Here is a 17,601-nt window from a genome sequence, read left to right as displayed (position 1 = left end):
AGCTATAAATATAAAATATAGGTGCAGAATATAGCATATGGCTTAAAGCAATAATGATAAATCACCACAATAACTCAAGTTCACTCAACAGCTGAAACTGCCAGAGCAGAGTAACAGGTGTCTGCTTCCTCAGTATCATTAAAGATTTTAGTACAGTTATTTCTTGCTGTAAATAACTATATGCATATATGTATTTGTATGTATGTATGAGTATGTAAGTGTAAATGAGAACTGCTACCAGTGAGTTATAAAAATAAAGAGAGTATGTTTTCAGTTCTTTAGGAAAACCCTGAAAGAAGAAAAAAAAATCTTATTTTCCTCTAAATCCGCTTACTGGAAATTACCACTAGCTCAGAGGACACCTACCTTAGAGCTTCAATTTCTAGCACGAGGCATGGGGGAAGATGGCTGGTTTGGCAGGTGTCAGATGATGTCAGCATGTTCTCACATATTCTCTAAGAATCATCCCATGGCAAATCTATCCACCATCTTCTGAAGGAAAAACAAAAAGAAACTTCTTAAAACCTGAAAGGGAAAATATTTCTAATTATTCTCCAGGATATAAAAACTTCCTGTTGAAGAAAATGTCTATAGGTAAAACTAAAAATAAATGAACTCTAAAGGAAGATTTAGGAAGAGATGGAAGAATGAGATATCCTGGATCACGGCAGTGAATATATAGGTAGAGATCTTTTAAAAAAAACTGAATTACTATGTGAATAATATTTCTAGTCTTGAGAATTAAAAGGTTCAGAAAAAACTCTTGAAATCAAAAATATTAGAGGGTACTGACAGAGCCATATAAAATGAAGAAGGTGAAATTTTCTGCATTGTTAGGAGATTTAAAAAGTAGTAATGATTGCTTTAAGTGGGCAAGGCATAGAGAAACAGCTATAATATAAACTGAACAGTGGGCTAAGAAGAGGTGCAGGCACTGGACACTCTGTCCTTTGGTGTGTGTATCTGGTACACTCCACCACTCAGCTAGCCATGTCTTGGCCACAGTAAAATGCAGCTTTTGGCTCCTGCAGAGGGCACAGAGATCCAGTTGCCTCCATCCCTGGCTCCTACTCAGGTGGAAATAGGATCTGTGTGGGCAGCACAATGCTGTTGGCAGTCCCATCTGGTCCCCAGACCAGTGACCTTGCATTTCCTCTGCTTCACTTTGCCTGGTACCTTGTGTTCCCTGACTCTCTGGAAGAGCCATCTTCTGCATCCCTCTGGTTCTTCCCTTGAGCACTGGATTTCTATACTGCTTTAGTATTCCAAACTGTCTCCCAGAGTTTTGCAGCCATGTAAAACAGTTAACTCCATTCACAGGGCCAGTCTCTGGACCCCCTGAAACGATGGGAAATGGCAGGCAAGCAGCCACACAGGCACTTTCATTTCTGCACATGGGTTCTGGTGGGATCAGCCCTTGTCACCAGTGACCACAGCTCAGCGTTAGCTCTCCTGTAAGATGTGCAGAATGGCTTCCTCACTGCACACAGAAAAACCCCTCCAATGGAAAATAAATCTATTTAGAAGCTTAAAATAAGCAATTATAAGAAAGATGAGAATTGTTATACAATACTAGCAGGGACTGAGGGATGTGAAAGACACCTTGGGAAGATGCTAGCAAGAACAAAACACATGACAGCTTTAGTGTTGAATGGGGTAGCAGTAGAGTTTCTACCAGATGCATTCGGATGAGCAGTGGAGCCTAGGCCCTGGTAAAGCTGGATTCCTTAGCCTGACAGAGCCTAGCCTACCCCCTTGCCAATTTAGGAAAAAAAAAAAAAGAAGAAAAAAAAGAAAAAAAAAGAAAAGAAAAAGGGGAAAAAAAAGAAAAAAAAGGGGAAAAAAAAGAGAAAAAAAACAACACCCAAACCAAAACCAAAACAACAAAACAAACAAAAAAAATCCACACCCTCCCTCCCCGCTTTTCTCACTAGTTTTGTAAGCCAGCTGTGATTTACATCTTCTTGTTCAACAACAGGACATTCCCATGAGAATCAATCTCTTTTCTGTTTCAGACCTGTCTTCAAAATCTCAAGGTGTTTGGTTAAAGCCACATTTCAGCCACTTTCCTTCAGCAAAAGTGACACTGAGCACAATAGCAGAGAAACTGAAAGAGGGCTGCATGCAGACAGGCAAGAAAATCAAACTCAAGAACCAGTGCTGTGTGGAGCCACTTAAAGTCAAGACATATATTTTATTTCTCACCTTTCAAGCAAATACGTCTTTTGTGTCCACTCTTTAGGGTTACACGGAAAAGTGAAACCTTGGAGACAGGAAAGAAAGAGACAACAGGTTATTACAGACCTCACTGCTGTCCTGGGCAATTCTTCCTTTTCTCCATGTAGTGAATTAGCTCTTTGTAGAAGAATTGAGTCCAAGTCTTAAGACATAGTGAATTACTACTCTAATTTACCAGTGTCAGCTCGGTTTCAAACCACTGTTAATCATTTAGTTTTGTGTGTTTTACAAAGTTGAGACAGATATTTCTAAATGTATTGTGGGACACATGGGGGTATATCTTACCTACTTACACATATATTTCAATAAATTCATAGTTATCAAAATTCATCTATAAGAAACTGTGTTTGAGTTCCAATTCATCTTGTGGTCAACACCATCCAGTAATTTTGTCTTTTTTCTTTTCTTTTTTTTACGCAGGTCACCCATTCAGTTAAAATTCTGTCAAAATGGTGTAGTTGATCTAATTCCTTGTAATCAAAGCAGTTCCTTCGAGTTTTAGTTTGTTATAATTGCACTGCTACAGACTTTAAACACTCTAAAATATGGGGGAGGGGGTATGGTGTTGCAGCCCCAGCAAGCATCCCCTCAAGTCTGAGGCCTCTCCATAGCTTGTCATATTATCATCCTTCCACTTGATCTTCTAAAGAGTTTGTATTTGCACCCTGCTAGTTTGATATTACTTTTCTTTTTCTGAACTTGATGTTTGATGCCTCAGCAAATCTGAAGGCAAATCCTCTCACAGTGCCATGCAAAGCAGAAGTGCTCTTTCCCCCACCACTTGGTTTTGAACAGCTTCCCTAAGCCCTGGGTTTTCTCCTGAGCATTTCACTCTTAGCAGTCTGTTTTCTGTCCCCTCCAGGAGGGATTGTGCTGTGCATTTTCCACAACTGGATATCCTATTCTGCACTTAAAATATGCACATTTCTAACAGCTTGTTTTCCTTCTAAGAGCTAAAAGCATAGGATCATCTTTCTCTGGCTCTCTCTTGCTGGTTGTCCAACAAGGAAGGAGTGGGCTCAGAATGATTATCACAGGAAATAAACCTTCAAATGGACAGGGCAGAGATGAAAACAAATCAAGATGTAAGTGCAAAAGATGGACCTGAGTGATACTGTTGGCAGGAAACCTTTGACAGGGTGGGTTTGTGCTGCAGTGAACTTCAGAAAGGCTTTCTGGCTTGGTCTGTCATTCCCAGCATGAGGAATAATACCTTTAGCTGAGACAACTTGCAGAGAAATCTACTAATATTAAGCAAAACGTAAACAAAGTTGATTGATTCAGAGCTTGTATCCTGATCTGGAGGTTCTGTGACTCTGAGAATTTCTCTCCAAGAATACAGACACAATCCCCAGCTTGTTCCAGTCTGCAGGGCCTTCCTGACAGGGCTGCCTTAAAGCAAATCTCATTAGAAGGGTTCATTTCCCATTCCTGCACAGTCCTAGGCTCTCCATGCACTCCACATTCCTGGGGCCTGGCATGTGGGAGGAGTTTTTTGCCACATTTTTGGACAGGATTCTAACTGGCATATTCTCCTAAAATCACAACCTAGAACTGAGACCTCACGTACTAGCATGACCTTTAGCCAATATGATATGCATACATTTATGTCTATATAAAACAAAAGCTCAGTAAAAATATATGGAGGTGTCCAATCAGTATTAGTATATGAGGTTATTAGTTGTCCCTTCCCTTCATATGATTGGGTCTTTTTCACATAAAAATGCACTAGAAGGGCATCTACTAAGGGCAAGGCTGTGAAAAATCAAAAACCTTTGCTCAAACGTGTCGGAAATGAAACCAAAGAAAGGGAAATCTTGCAGCCTACATTATAGAAACAGATAACAAAATAAAAATAAGTTAATTTGCTGCCACCCTACTTTGCAGCACACACAATGTACACCTACCACACAATAACATACATTACTAAATAATAAATCACACTTTGTACCAAATAACCCAAAGCATTTTACAAACACTAATTAAAATTCAAAATATCTCTCTGAGGTACTTAAACAACAATGTACATAATTTGTAGGTGGGAAAAGTGAGCCAAGGGAAGGTTAAATTACCTCACTCAGGATGAGAAGGGGAATCAGTTAAAAATCAGGAAGATGATATGAGTCTGTACCCCACTCCTCTGTACTAACTGAGGGCATCTGTCCTTGAATCTGCAGAGTGAGTGTTATAGTAACTTTAAAAAGCTTGCCCTGATTACTTGTCAGAGTGCATTTAATTACTATGAATTCTTAGTATCTCGTTTCAAACTACTGTGTAGGCTCTATCATATTTCTGTTTCCCAGTATTGCAAGACTTAATGGAAAAAGCAATCTCTGCTCATCATATAAACCAGTTCTGGATCTGACTCAGTGACAACTGGATACAACCACGTGAGTTCTCCTGAGATGACCACTAATTGGTCCTTCATGGCAAGTACTGCTGCCTCCAGGAATTTGCATTGCATCACACAGAAACATAAAAACTGTGAAATAATTACAGAAGAGCTACAGGGAGAGAATGTTGCCACAAGCAATGCTCTGGCCTCTCCTCCTGGGCTGTGTCATGCTCTTCTCAAGCAGCAGCAGGGCCAGCAGGGGCAGCTGCCTGGCCAGCAGGAACTCCCAGTGCCTTCCACTGCACAGGGGCATCACTGATGAGCTCCCCCAGCCTCCCCCATCCCCCTTCTGGGGATTAATGTTTTTCCTAATTGTGGCTATACCTGCCCCCATGAAATTATCTGAATTGCAAAATAACCAAATAAAAGCCAAAAATTACCATATTTATTTTCTAGATTTATTTTTCCCCCTGTTCGCAGGGGCCATTTCTCAGCACCAAGAAGGAGGGTAGGAGAGAAGCAGGAGACAGAATTCTGTGTGTGGAGGAGTGGCCCCTTCAATAGACAGCTTTCCACTAGAATTGTTCACAAAACTTGCACAGCACTGAAGGCAGATTTGTGACATTCCTAGGGTATTTAACATTATTGATCTTTTTTGACAAATGAGTAATGTAACATGTTCATTACCATTAATCATCCCTTTTCTAATTCAGGTAAACAAGGGGTAGTTTGGTTCATGCTCAGCTAATATCTATTTTCTTAATTATTTTTACAAGGACCCTGTTTGATGAAATTCAAATATGTATTTATTTGGAAAAGAAATATTTATGTTCTTTTTATTTTAGCAAAGTACTCCATGAAGGATCAACTTTCCTAGCTGTGCTATTAAAGAAACAAAACCCGAACATGCTATTGTGTCTAGGAATTACATTTTAAACCTGGGTCTGCTGGCTTTGGCTCTGATAGCACGGAAGTAGATAACTAGTTTTGCAACAATGCTGGGTGGAGAAGAATCAGATTCCCATCTCCTTGCTTGCCTTTGGCAGCTGGGCTGTTATTAGATGTGATTAAAATCCCCACATGTTCGCATCACACAAGCCATCAGCTCATGGGCTGCCCAGTGCAAATGCTGCTCCAGAAGGTCCTGTTTGCTCAGCAGGTGTTTGCTTGGGGTGTGAACTGAGCGCACCACATGTGGCACTGCTTTTGCCTGCCTTTCCACCAGGAAGGAACCACTGGTCCCCCACACTTTCCCCAACTCATCAGGATCCTTTATCCCCAGGACGTCAACCACCCTGCAGGGGACAAAGAAGCATGAAGGGTCTGGTTTTCCCAACATATCCTGCCTGTTGTGATATACTTCAACAACATTAAAAATACTTCCTTGTTATCTGCTCCAAATCTCTCTAGTTAGGACTGTCAAGAGTTGGTAAATGTACTTCTCAGGTTGCTTTAGCTGGCTCCTTCATCTGCTCATGCTGACTTTGCTGCCTTTTCACACCCTTTTCAGTGCAGATAGTGGGCCTGTTCTCACTGGTTTTTAAACATAGACTTTTTTAACCAGATTTTGAGCTGGGCTATCTCCCTTTTCGTGGTAACTGTAGGCAGGAGCACTGCAAGCCTGAGCCCAGTGTTTCCAGCCCTGCTGCTGCCCTGCTCTCCCAGGAGCTCTGGAGCCCCTGTGCTGTGATGCTGCAGCACGAGCAGCGTTCCCCATGCCCTGCCTTTGTGCAGTTTGTGGCTGCACTATTTTTAGAAGGGATAAAGGTGATACTGCTATTTCCCCCTATCATTACAATTTCAGTGCTCTGATGCTGTTCTACATGTGCAGTACTGACAGCCTGGTCACAGAATAATTTATAAATACAGATGTAAAGCACATTTATTTCTCCTAATGAACATACCAATAATGCTCTCACAGTAATAACTGTGTTTCCTGAAACCAACAAACCCTGAAATAATATTGACAGGACCAATTGCTTGAAACTTAGTAGAAACAGTTTACATTGAAGATATAAGGAGTCACAATAGAAATCCTGTAAAGCAAATGACTCCACAGAGGATAAAAGGTATGAAAAAAATCTCACTAATATTTTAAAAACACAGATTCAATAATTTATCCTGTCATTTAAATGACTGAATAGAGGTAAATATTGTGATTTTTATGGAATAAAAAGAAATTATTCCTAAAATATGCCATTAGCTAATACAGAACTGTCATTTCATTTTTTAAGAGCCTCAGTTTCCAATAATTGCAATATCAAGCCCTAAGAATGTTTTTTATTAGAGTTCAACAAAATTCTCTCTTATGCCTTTGAATGCAAAAGGAAAAGTGAAATCGGCCTTTCAAAAAATCCTGATTATGTAAAAAATCCACTGTTTACATAAATTCAGTTAGTTAAGGTGTCTATTAATAAATATGTGCTGCAGTCTCATACCATTTTCTGGTATAAAGATTTTTAGGGCACATGAAGAAGGTGTGCTCCACTGCCTTACCCCTTTTCACTATCTGATTTTACACCACACAGTTAGTGGTATAAGAATGAGAAAAAGCAGCTTACGGCTACTTCTTGGGCTCTCAAGTGTCTGATGGCTGATTTAGAGAGAAGGAAATTTAAAAGTAAATCATTTCAGAGGGAAAAAAAGCTAATAGATGATAGCTCTGAATTGAATCAGCTAGGCAAGAAATAAAACTGGAGCTTCGCCAAGTTTCAGATACCTCCAAGAAGACAATGTCAGAGGAGTTTCAGACATATTGCCTCGAAAATGAAGTTAGAAAGAGAATGACTGAGTAGTAAATCACAGAAAAGGTGGAAACTGAGGCAATGTAAAAAGAAACTTGACATCTCAAATAGTCAGGCGACTAATAAGGATTGGTATAGAGAGCTGTCCCTGACAGCACTGTACTGGTCCACATGGGTAGACTGGAAGAAATGGAAGCTGCACAGCTCCTCTCCTTTTCCTGCCTGTTGTATTAGGAACATCACATTTTGCTGGTCCAATTCAGTTAAGACAGAGACTGGAAATAAGAACCCCATGTCATGAAACTGCACTTAGAAAATGCTTTTGGTCTTGTGGCTTTTAATCCACAGCACTAAGGGTAATTTTGGTCTTTAGGGACAAAAGTGTAACTTTACAACAGCAGAATTCATCTAAGAAGATCATGTACCTGGACAATATTTCTACTTGTCCTATTTTTAAAGCATGGCAAAATAAGGAAGAAAAGAGTATGTCTTTCACCTCTGCTAATCGACACAAAACTGAATAATTCCAGTCAGGTACTTTAATACTTATGTTGATATAATTTTTTCATCTGATGTTATCATTGACTGCTTTTTCCATTGCCATTAATACCTGCTTATGATTGTGGACAGGTAAATAACTGCTGCACAGCATAATCACTCTCTTACATGATTATCCTCTAGAGACAACAGCTCTCTGTCTTTTGGCACAGCAAAGGAATGTATAGATAGACAGTATAAAGCTATAGAAGAAATTCAGATATATGGTATTGTCTGCTAAAACATTTCCTGATTGTCTTAGACTACCTGCAGGCTCCATTACAGCCTTTCAAAAATTAGAAATCAAAGACTTGGGAAATGTTCTCAGATTTGTAGTGCTCATAGTGGGCTTCTCTGCAGCTTCACAGAAACTGCATCATGTTAGCTGTTCCTATCACTGACCTTCCCCATACTTTTGCAGCTTCAGCTTGAAGTTTGCTTGCTTTGATATAAATCCTCACAATGCTACATCACAATGGAGCAAAATCACACTACATAGGGTAACAGGGAAGCTGATAACTGGACTTTGGCTGATTATGATTCTTTGCCTTAATAGAGGGAAGTACCTTGAAACTTAAAACTCCCCAGTATAGGATAGTCAGGTGTGACTATCAGGCTTATCAACTTATCATTTTCATGATAGCTGGTAACACACTGGTAATAGTGATAGGCTCACAAGAATACAAACAAATTCAGTTTGGAAAAAAACTAACTGAAAAATTGTATATATTGATGTGTTCTCCTTCTTATGCTTTCTGTTTTTAATGGAGAAGATCCAAACATCTCAGGGTTGTTTAGAAAGCAACTTCAGAGCTTGCTGGGGTCACATATATGTTCTTCAGTGCTTGTTTTGCATATAGGATGCTGCCCAAGTGTGCATGGTAATTTCATTAGTTTACAGTGTATTTATTTAATATTCTTGAAGCAAGAAACTTTAAATGAAGAACAGGATTACATGCCTGACATGTTTCCTCCACAGGCTACAACTCACTCTGGTACTATTGCAGCTACAGAAGCCAGACTTCCAAACCCCAGTCTTGCTCATATGGATTTGCAATGATGATATGCAGCCTATGACAGCCTTTTTTCCAGATTTGCTCTTCCAAGCAGCCCTGCTGAAATTAAAATTGCCACACAGATCAATTTCTGCAGGGAAATTGAAACAAAAAGAAAATAATGAATAAAGGAAGATTTCTTATACATAATCATTTATACTCCTAAAACTTACACCGTTGATTGCTGACCTCTGAAAGGTGGAGAAAGTACCTGTCCCCTGAGTAGATACTCAGAGCATAGATTTTGTCTACTGTGACTTTGTATTCAAATAGCAGATTTTTTTTTCTCCACACAATAATTCTCACATGGGCTAACCAGTGAAGAGAGAAAATTGGATGTATTGTGTATCATGGAAAAAAGACCTAGTGTAGACTGAAGGAAAGGCATAAGTATTAAAGGCAGTAAAAAGATTTTTAAACATTTCCCTGATTTCTCTTTTGTTAGTTTATATTTGTGTATGTGAAGACAAACTTTGCACTAGCTTCTGAGACGATAAAACTTCTATGTGGTGCAAGGAAGTTCAGTTTGAACCATAATGAGCAGTCACCAGCACTTTCCAGCAGGTTAAGAGTTATTTTAGATACTTACAATCACCAGAAAAGCCTAACAGTCAGTAGCAGAAAACTTTTGAATTTTTATCCAGGATCTCTATCTAGAAGGAAAAGTGCACCTGGAGGTTGCTGTTACCCAAAATTACATTTGGACACATAGGCAGGTGCCATTGTCACTGAAAACAGTGAAATAAGCTCTCCAACCAGTTTGCTGGGTAAGAAAGTTGATATTACTTTATTAGCAGCACTGGGTGCATGGGGAATTCTCCTCAAAGCATACATGCCCATAGCCTGAAAGACCAGGTTATATTCCTCAAACTAATACATATTCATCACATTCTTGAATACATGGATATATGCAAATTGTTTCCATGGACTTATTTGGGTATAGTTCTGGATCTTCTGATGAATCTTTGCTCATTGAGAATACCTCAAATATGTGGTCAGGTGATAATCTGCTTCTCCTATCATTCTTTAATATTTTCAGCAGAAAAAGCCACAGTGGTCCAAATGCACAAAGGACAAGAAAGTAAAGAAAGGTTTTGAGTCAAATTCCAAATTTTACGCTCCTGAATTCTCCTCCCCTGACACCCCCCAAAACTCTTGGTCACAAACAAAGCTTGATGGGGAAAAATCCTTCAGCAATTGTCAAGGGAGACAAAATTTGAATGAGAAGAGGGAAACTTAATTTAGAGGAGTACAGATTCCCACCAGCGACACTGGCGACAATTAAACCACCCAGAGAGGTGAAAACCCCAGGTGTCCAAGCAAACACAGCCAGCATCAAAATCTCAAGTTTTATTTGCTCCCAGGGCTGAGCTGTAGGGAGCACCTGCTCATTACAGAATTGTTTTGACTTCCTCCTTCCATATCCCACTCCTCTGTGAGAGCACTTTACTCATTCAGGCCAGATCTGATCGAATTTTCTCCTATTCTCCATCCTCTTTTGGCTTCTGGGCATCTTTAATATGCACAACAAAGTGTCCGTTTCATTACCAGCAATCTGTATTCAAGGATATAAAATTTGTGTAAATTCCACAGCATTGCACAATGTTTCCATTTAACCTGAATGAAATTCAAGTGCAAATGAGGTGTTAGTCATTCATGAATAGAACCCATAATGTGCAGACATGTTTTTTTAAGGTGAATTTAGAAAAAAGCAAAGGTGCCAAATTGACAACACTGAAAACTGAAGTCTTCTAAGGATTCTTCTAAAAGGGGTGATGAGGGAAGGCACGGCACACTACTGCTTGTAAGTGCTGACAACTTGCACTAGGGATGGAAAGATAATTCAAGCATAATGTCCCTTTAAGGCTTCACTCTCTGTAGAGGGAGTATTAGTCCCTACACAAATCTAGTGGGTTTTGTGGCACAAAACTTTCAGGGTATGGAAGACTGAGAAATGTAGAGCTCCAAATCATTTCACTTAAGGCACTCTGTAATGAGGTCTAATCAACTTTGAATACCTAGGGGTGAAATTCCTCCTCCTTTCCATAGATTTATATTGTTATATCCCAGGATGGTCTCCAATTTGTTATGGTTAAACAAGTGATGTCATCCCCAAGTAACTGAAATGATTGGAAGTGCTAGAAAAAAGTATCAGAGGAAAGGCTGAAACAGTACTTTCATCTTGAAAATACACAAGATTTGCTTTTAAAACAAATACATAATCCTGCAATGTAAATGCCAGATGACACCCAGCCAATGAACAGGTACTGACTGACCACAGAAAGATCTTTCACTCAATAAATAATTGAATACGGCAAATCCCATCCTGCTGTTTCTCACTTACAAAGCACAGGCTGTAACTACCCTAGTTCAACATGATTTGACATCTAGGAAGAAAGGGTTGTAGACAAGAGCAACAGATTTTCTTTAAATATCTTCTATAATACCTACATCCGGGCAAAACACAGCTATGCATTTACAAAATGTAGGGTATTGAGGACAAAGAGTGACTGCCAAGAATTGCAGAGAGGGACCCTACAAGGCTGCATGCCTGGTCAATGTCATGGCAGATGAATTTCCCTGTGAATAAAGAAAGGCTACACACACTGGAAAAACTCTTCAAATATGTGCAAATAGGTTCTGAACTGACAATTGTGATTCAACAGCAAGAACATAATACAGATCCAAGAAAGAATTAGGTCAGTGCTTATTATCAGTCAAAGCAGAAAATAAACTATTAAGAATTTTTAGGAAGGAATAGAAATAAAACAGAAGTAAACACTGTCTTTGAATAAACCTATGACTCATCTTAATTTTTAATATTTCTGCAGTTCTGGTCTCTTTTCAGGAGAATATGGTTAAATAAAAAAGGCCAGTAAGGATAATGTATATCAGTGCAAAGGACATGGTATGCAAGAACACCTCAGCTTGAAAAAGCAAACTAAGAGCAAACATACTATCCATGAGCAGTCAGGAAAGAGTGAAATGGCATCGATTCCCATACCATCAGTTGTTCACTGATTCTCAGAAATGTAGGCAGCAACAAACAAAATCCAGTTCAACAAGGAAAGTTTGAGCATGAGTGAGCAAACTTGTGGAACTCACAGCAGAGGTCACCAGGGAGGACTGGGACAGAAGAATTCTGTGGAGTTTACTGCAAGAAACATCCAGCTCAGGAAATACCCTGAGCTGAAAACTGCTGGAAGTGGAGGAGTAGATGAGGGAGCAACATTCTGCCTTTGTCTGACTGGACATCCACTGTCAGAAGTAGGACACTGGACTAGATGAACCTTAACCCAACCCAGTAGGACCATTGCTATGTTCTTATGTTGCTGGCTACACAACCAACAGCTACCTATAAAATCAATAGTCTCAAGCTTCCCTTGCCTCATCAAACCAAGCACTGCAAGAGTGTCGTGTTACTCCAATGATTCTTTTCTGTAAGATATACATTTTTAAAAATGAAATTTCCCTTAAACATTTACTTATTTCCCTGGCTTTTCTTCTCCCTCCTTTGCCTAACTCTAAGGGCTGTTGAGCAACAGATAGAGCCATTGTGATTTTAAAATTAACATACCTTGACATACATGTTCACAGATGCCACAGAGTGCCTCCTGAATTCACACGTCATCTTTGCATGTGTGCTGTGATTCTCCACAAGGATAAAGATGATGAAAAACTGCCCAAGACCCCCTGGGACTCCTCCTGCTCCTGTGAATTGTGGAAAGAGATAGTGAAGAATTATCACTGCTTTCTGAAGTGGCTAAAAGTGTATCTTTTATACAGTGATAAACAAACCCCTTCAATTCCAGCAAGGTCACAGCTGTCCCGAGGTAAGCACTGCAGGATTGCACTCCAAATTTGCATTGTCTCTGATTCTTACTATGTTCTGCAGAGGTAGCTCAGTAAAACTGAACTTCATATAAACCTTAAGTCACATGCATGTTAAAATACAGAAAGTTATATCCATGGTGAAATGCTACTATGAAAATGCATTTGATCAGCTTATAGTATTTCAGATCCTCTGGTTTGACAACATGACTGAATCATTATGTGCAGCATAATTAAGCATTAAAATTTGGTTGTCCAAAAATCATGAGTCTCCAAATTTGCTTTGAAATCATGAAACCATTTGTCCCCTCTGCAGCACCAGCTGATTCCTTTGGGGACTGAATATAGTGTTGCCAAAAAATTTAACTACAATAAAAGCTATGTGTCAGAATAGCTTTTCAAAGGTTCTAAATAAATATTTTGCAAAAATCAGGAGAGATCAGAGCCATAGGTAGCCTTTGTTACTATGGTATGCTTTTTCTCAGTTTAGAAAGGACAGGACTTGGCATGCACCTACCGTTTCAATACCTTGTCACCCATAACTCACTTCACTTTCTCATACACTACAAGTTTTCCATATCCAGCATAGACTCTCTCTGGATCCTTTGCTAATGCTTTGAATTAATTTTTAAATTAGTTCCTCCTTGCTTTTTGTTTAAATTTTAGGCAAGGAAGGAGAGTTGACTGCAGCTAGTAGTAAAGGCAAGAATAAAAACTTTGTGTGACCGTTTGGAACTCTCACCCAATTATCATAATCATACTTTCTAATTTTTTTTAATAAAACTAAAAATCCATATCTAAACAAAAGCTTTATTCCTCTATCAGAAATGAAACTTTATTCATAGTTATTAACCATTATAGTAGACATACCCCTTATATAAATATCTATAAAGTAATGAGTCTTTCCTGGAATAAGATGCATATTAATTAGATCCTACAGCACTTGAGAGACTTTGGTTCAATTCCCACCAGTAAGGTCAGGAAATGCATCCACAGTAGTTAGCAGCTAGTTTCAAAATCTCAATGCACCGAGCATGATGGGGTCATTCAGTGGAGCAGATACCCCAAGGGAAGGGTAAAACAAGAGCCAGGGATTATTTCACAGCACTGAACTGGTACACTGCGGGAGTGATGGACTTTCCTTTCAGAACAGAAAAGCTTACCAGCACACTGTCCTTGTGGCCCACTCTCATTATGAAGAATGCAGCATGTGAAGCAATTAATTGGATGATATGGGCTGGAAAACACTAAGGAAATTGTGTGTGCATGTGTGTATATGTGGTGGGAGACACTAACACAGAAGGACAATGCTACCATACCCACACTGACCCTGCACAGCAGACACAGGACCAGGCAAACCCCAGTGCTGGCTAGAACAAGCACCTGCACTTACTCCCACTGCCTGTTCAACAGGTAGATGTGATGAAATAACCTCAGAGCCCTGGAAGTGCTCAAAAGGAACATGGATGTGGCAATGAGGAGGTGGTTTAGCAAGGAACACGATGGTGGCGGGGCTAATGGTTGGCATTGACAATTTTAAAGACCTTTTCCAACCTTAATGATTCTTAGATCTCCATAAGACTTTGAAGTTCCAGTGCTGAGCAGGGTAAAATAATGCAAAAAAGCTTTCTACCCACTTGAATTTTAAATACAGAGGATGATTCACTATTATGGAAAGATGCATTAAATATCTCATCTTTAACCATGGACTGCTAATGAACCGGGCTCTAAACACTAGAAGACTTTTTCCAGAATATGGATTCTACATGAGAACATGATGCTTAGAGCACCTCCATGCTATCAAGAGAGGTTTGTTGGTGTTTTAATATATACTTCTGTTATTCTATCAGTTGTGACAAAGCAAACAGGTAGGAAAATGCTCTGTAATCTTTGAATTTTGCTGTTTTTCCATTTTGGATTACAGCACATATATGGAGCAGAGGTAAAGTATTTTTATATTAGATTTTAGGAAGTTTAAAGAATCAATAATTTTTTTAATGGAAGACATAATTCTCCTGACATACTTATGGATGCAAAAACTAGAGAGAAAAATGGCTTATCAGGCTAAAAGTAAAATAATTATTTATGTCAATAGAAAAAAAATCTCTGTTAACTTTTCACTACATAAGTAATTGTCATAGAAAAAGTCCCAAGTACTATTGTACAAAAAATATGCTAGAAATGACAGAACTGGGGAGACCTCTTTCCTCGTGGGAAAGCTACTCCATTACACTTCTTGTAGAGGTGCTATGGTTTCCTCTGAAGCATCTGGTGCTGGCTGCATTTGGAGACAGGACACCAGGCTACGGTGACCTTTGGTCTGCTCTGGCATGGCAGTTCCTCTGCTCTTAGATTGCAGGCTGCACTAGCATATGATTTGAATGGATTCAATGTTGCATGTCTGCACAAATCATTTATAGGAAAGTGGTTTATCAGAAATTTTAGAAAAAATAACATTTGATCTTGCAGGCAGAAGGTAAGTAGTGGGTTTTTAAAATTGTCATCACAATCATGCAGATTATATTCCCCAGGACAAATATATTCTCCAGTGGCTGTTTCACCATGTGTGTGTGGCACATACACATGGTATCTTATGCTGGCTCTTCCCCTACATTAACTGAAACTCACTAAAAGAATGAGGAATCCACATTTCAAGGGGGAAAGGGCTAACTAACACACAGAATTTTTTCTTCACATGCATCTTAGGTTTCCTGCTGCTACAGTCCTAAATACCTACATGCCTCTGAGGATAAGAGGTTATGGGGATCTGGGATGTTTTCTCCTCAGTCCTGCCAGTGAGGGTAATCAGCTTGAGGTGCAGGGTCAGGGTCCTGCAGGTCAACAACTGGTTATACAGCTGGCACTGACAAGAGGGCTGTGGCTTTTACAACCATGTAATCCTCTTGAGTGAGTGAGGATTTCTAGGAGCAGATGGGATCCACTCAATCAAATGGGGCAAAAGAATCTCCACCAACAGGGAAAAGTTCATGGGACCTGATGGGATGCACCCACAAGTTCTGAAGCACCCATCCTGATAGTGGCAAGCCCACTCTATTCTCTTTGAGATGTCACTGAGAGCTCCCAAGGACTTGAAGAAAGCAAGTGTCACTCCTATCTTTAAGTCAGAAGGACAATCCAGTGTACAAGAGGACAGCCTCAACTTGATCCAAGTAAAGGTGAGGGAACAACTAGTCCCAGAAACAAGCCAAGTATAAGAAAAAAATCATCCATTGGAACAAAGGCAGCCACCAACACCACAGTCTGCATTGGGAACACTGCCAGCAGGTTGAGCAACATGGTTCTTCATCCCTACTCACACCTGGTGAGAAATATCTGGGGAGTGTTAGGTCCAGCCCTGGTCTTCCCAGTACAAGAAAGATAGATTTACTGATTTAGTGAATTTTTTCAACCTGGGGGTCCTACCAATGTGTAAAAATACCTGACTTGAGGGAGTAATGGAGAAAATGGAATCAAACTCTTTTCAGTGGTATTTGACAGAAGGACAAAGAAACCAATTGAAATACAGGAAATTCCATCTAAACATAAGAAAACACAGGTTGATCAAACTTGGATGAGCTCAGTTGGTCAGAGCTCATTACACCAAGGTTGTAGGTCTGATCCCTATATGGGCAATTCACTTAAGAGCTGGATGATCCTTCTGGACCAGACCATTCTGGGACTCTGTGAAATCTTGATTTTAACAATGGAGTTTGAAAACTTTTGGAGGTTGCTCACAGAGACTGAGGAACCATCATCTTTGGAAATACTCAAAACACAACTGGGCATGACTCCTGGCAACCTTCTCTAGATGACCCTGCCTGAGCAGAAGGGAGGACTAAGCAGTCTCCAGAGATGTACCAACCTCAGCCATTCTGGGATACTGTGAATTACAGTCCACCTGAAAGATTCCTCCCCAGCAGTTCCACAAAGACTTCTCTTCCTTCAGGATTAAGTTATTTGCAGCACAGAAGCACAGAGCCTTTTCCATACCTTTACTTCTATCACAGACATCCCATGTTATTTTACCTGAGCACATTTTCCCTGCTACACAGTCAAAGAGGAAAGTTACTCCAGAATATACACAAGAATATGCACAAGAATGTAAGAACTCTTGATTACACTGAGTCTCATGCTGTGAATCACAAGGAAGATTTTCAGTGCCCAGAAGTTAAATGTGTTAACTATGACATTTCTGAAGTTCTATTTTTATATGTGCAACAGAAAAACAAATAAAACACTTCTTTATAACTGCTCTTTATGATAGTATTTGTCCAACTACAGCTTTGATGATACCACTGCATACTGCAACATCTTCTTAGAGTTTCAGTTTTATAAGCCACATGCATTAAGTTTTCAGAAGTAGACTTCTTTATCAGGATTTTTATTCCTAATGAGAAAATAATCTACAAGCAGCATTCTTACATCTCCCATAACCTCCTTGCTGTTAAAAGGTTTGTTTAAAATTTACTTCTCAGAACAAAACGCAATTCATATCTGGTTATTGTCCTAATGAAATCTATTTCTCCTCCTTACAGAGCTCTTCACTGAGATGCTAAAATTTAACTCACTTGAGTTATAAATACTGTGTGAATTAATAGTCAGCATTGTTTGGAAGGTTTTTTAATTGGCCTGCAGGGAGGCCTTCTGTATATATTAAACAGATCATGTGTCTGCCTTGCAACTAAACCACCTTTACATTTCCTTTGCACACATTAAACTCAAAGCTGTTTAATGTTTTCTTCGAAGTATTTGAGTTTATTGTTCACACTAGGAAATGACCATTACGTTAATCAGCGCAAAACAAGGTTACTGATTGGTCCTTAGTGATGTCATTCTAGAGTCATAATGCCCCACAAATAAA

General features: G+C 39.4%; 1 long non-coding RNA gene across 1 annotated transcript; it reads right to left on the bottom strand.

Moving 5' to 3' along the window:
* Positions 1-372: 372 nt before the first annotated feature.
* LOC116998419 lies at positions 373-12,553 on the bottom strand. Its single transcript, XR_004418390.1, has 3 exons — positions 12,487-12,553; positions 2,206-2,263; positions 373-492 (listed from the first exon to the last, which is right to left on the bottom strand). It is a non-coding gene; the product is annotated as an uncharacterized LOC116998419 (long non-coding RNA).
* Between the last annotated feature and the right edge of the window lie 5,048 nt (positions 12,554-17,601).

Source organism: Catharus ustulatus, chromosome 7 (assembly GCF_009819885.2).
Source record: "Catharus ustulatus isolate bCatUst1 chromosome 7, bCatUst1.pri.v2, whole genome shotgun sequence".
NCBI classification, from domain to species: domain Eukaryota; kingdom Metazoa; phylum Chordata; class Aves; order Passeriformes; family Turdidae; genus Catharus; species Catharus ustulatus.
Note: the sequence above shows the minus strand (reverse complement) of the source record. Positions and strands in the feature narration are given on the sequence as shown.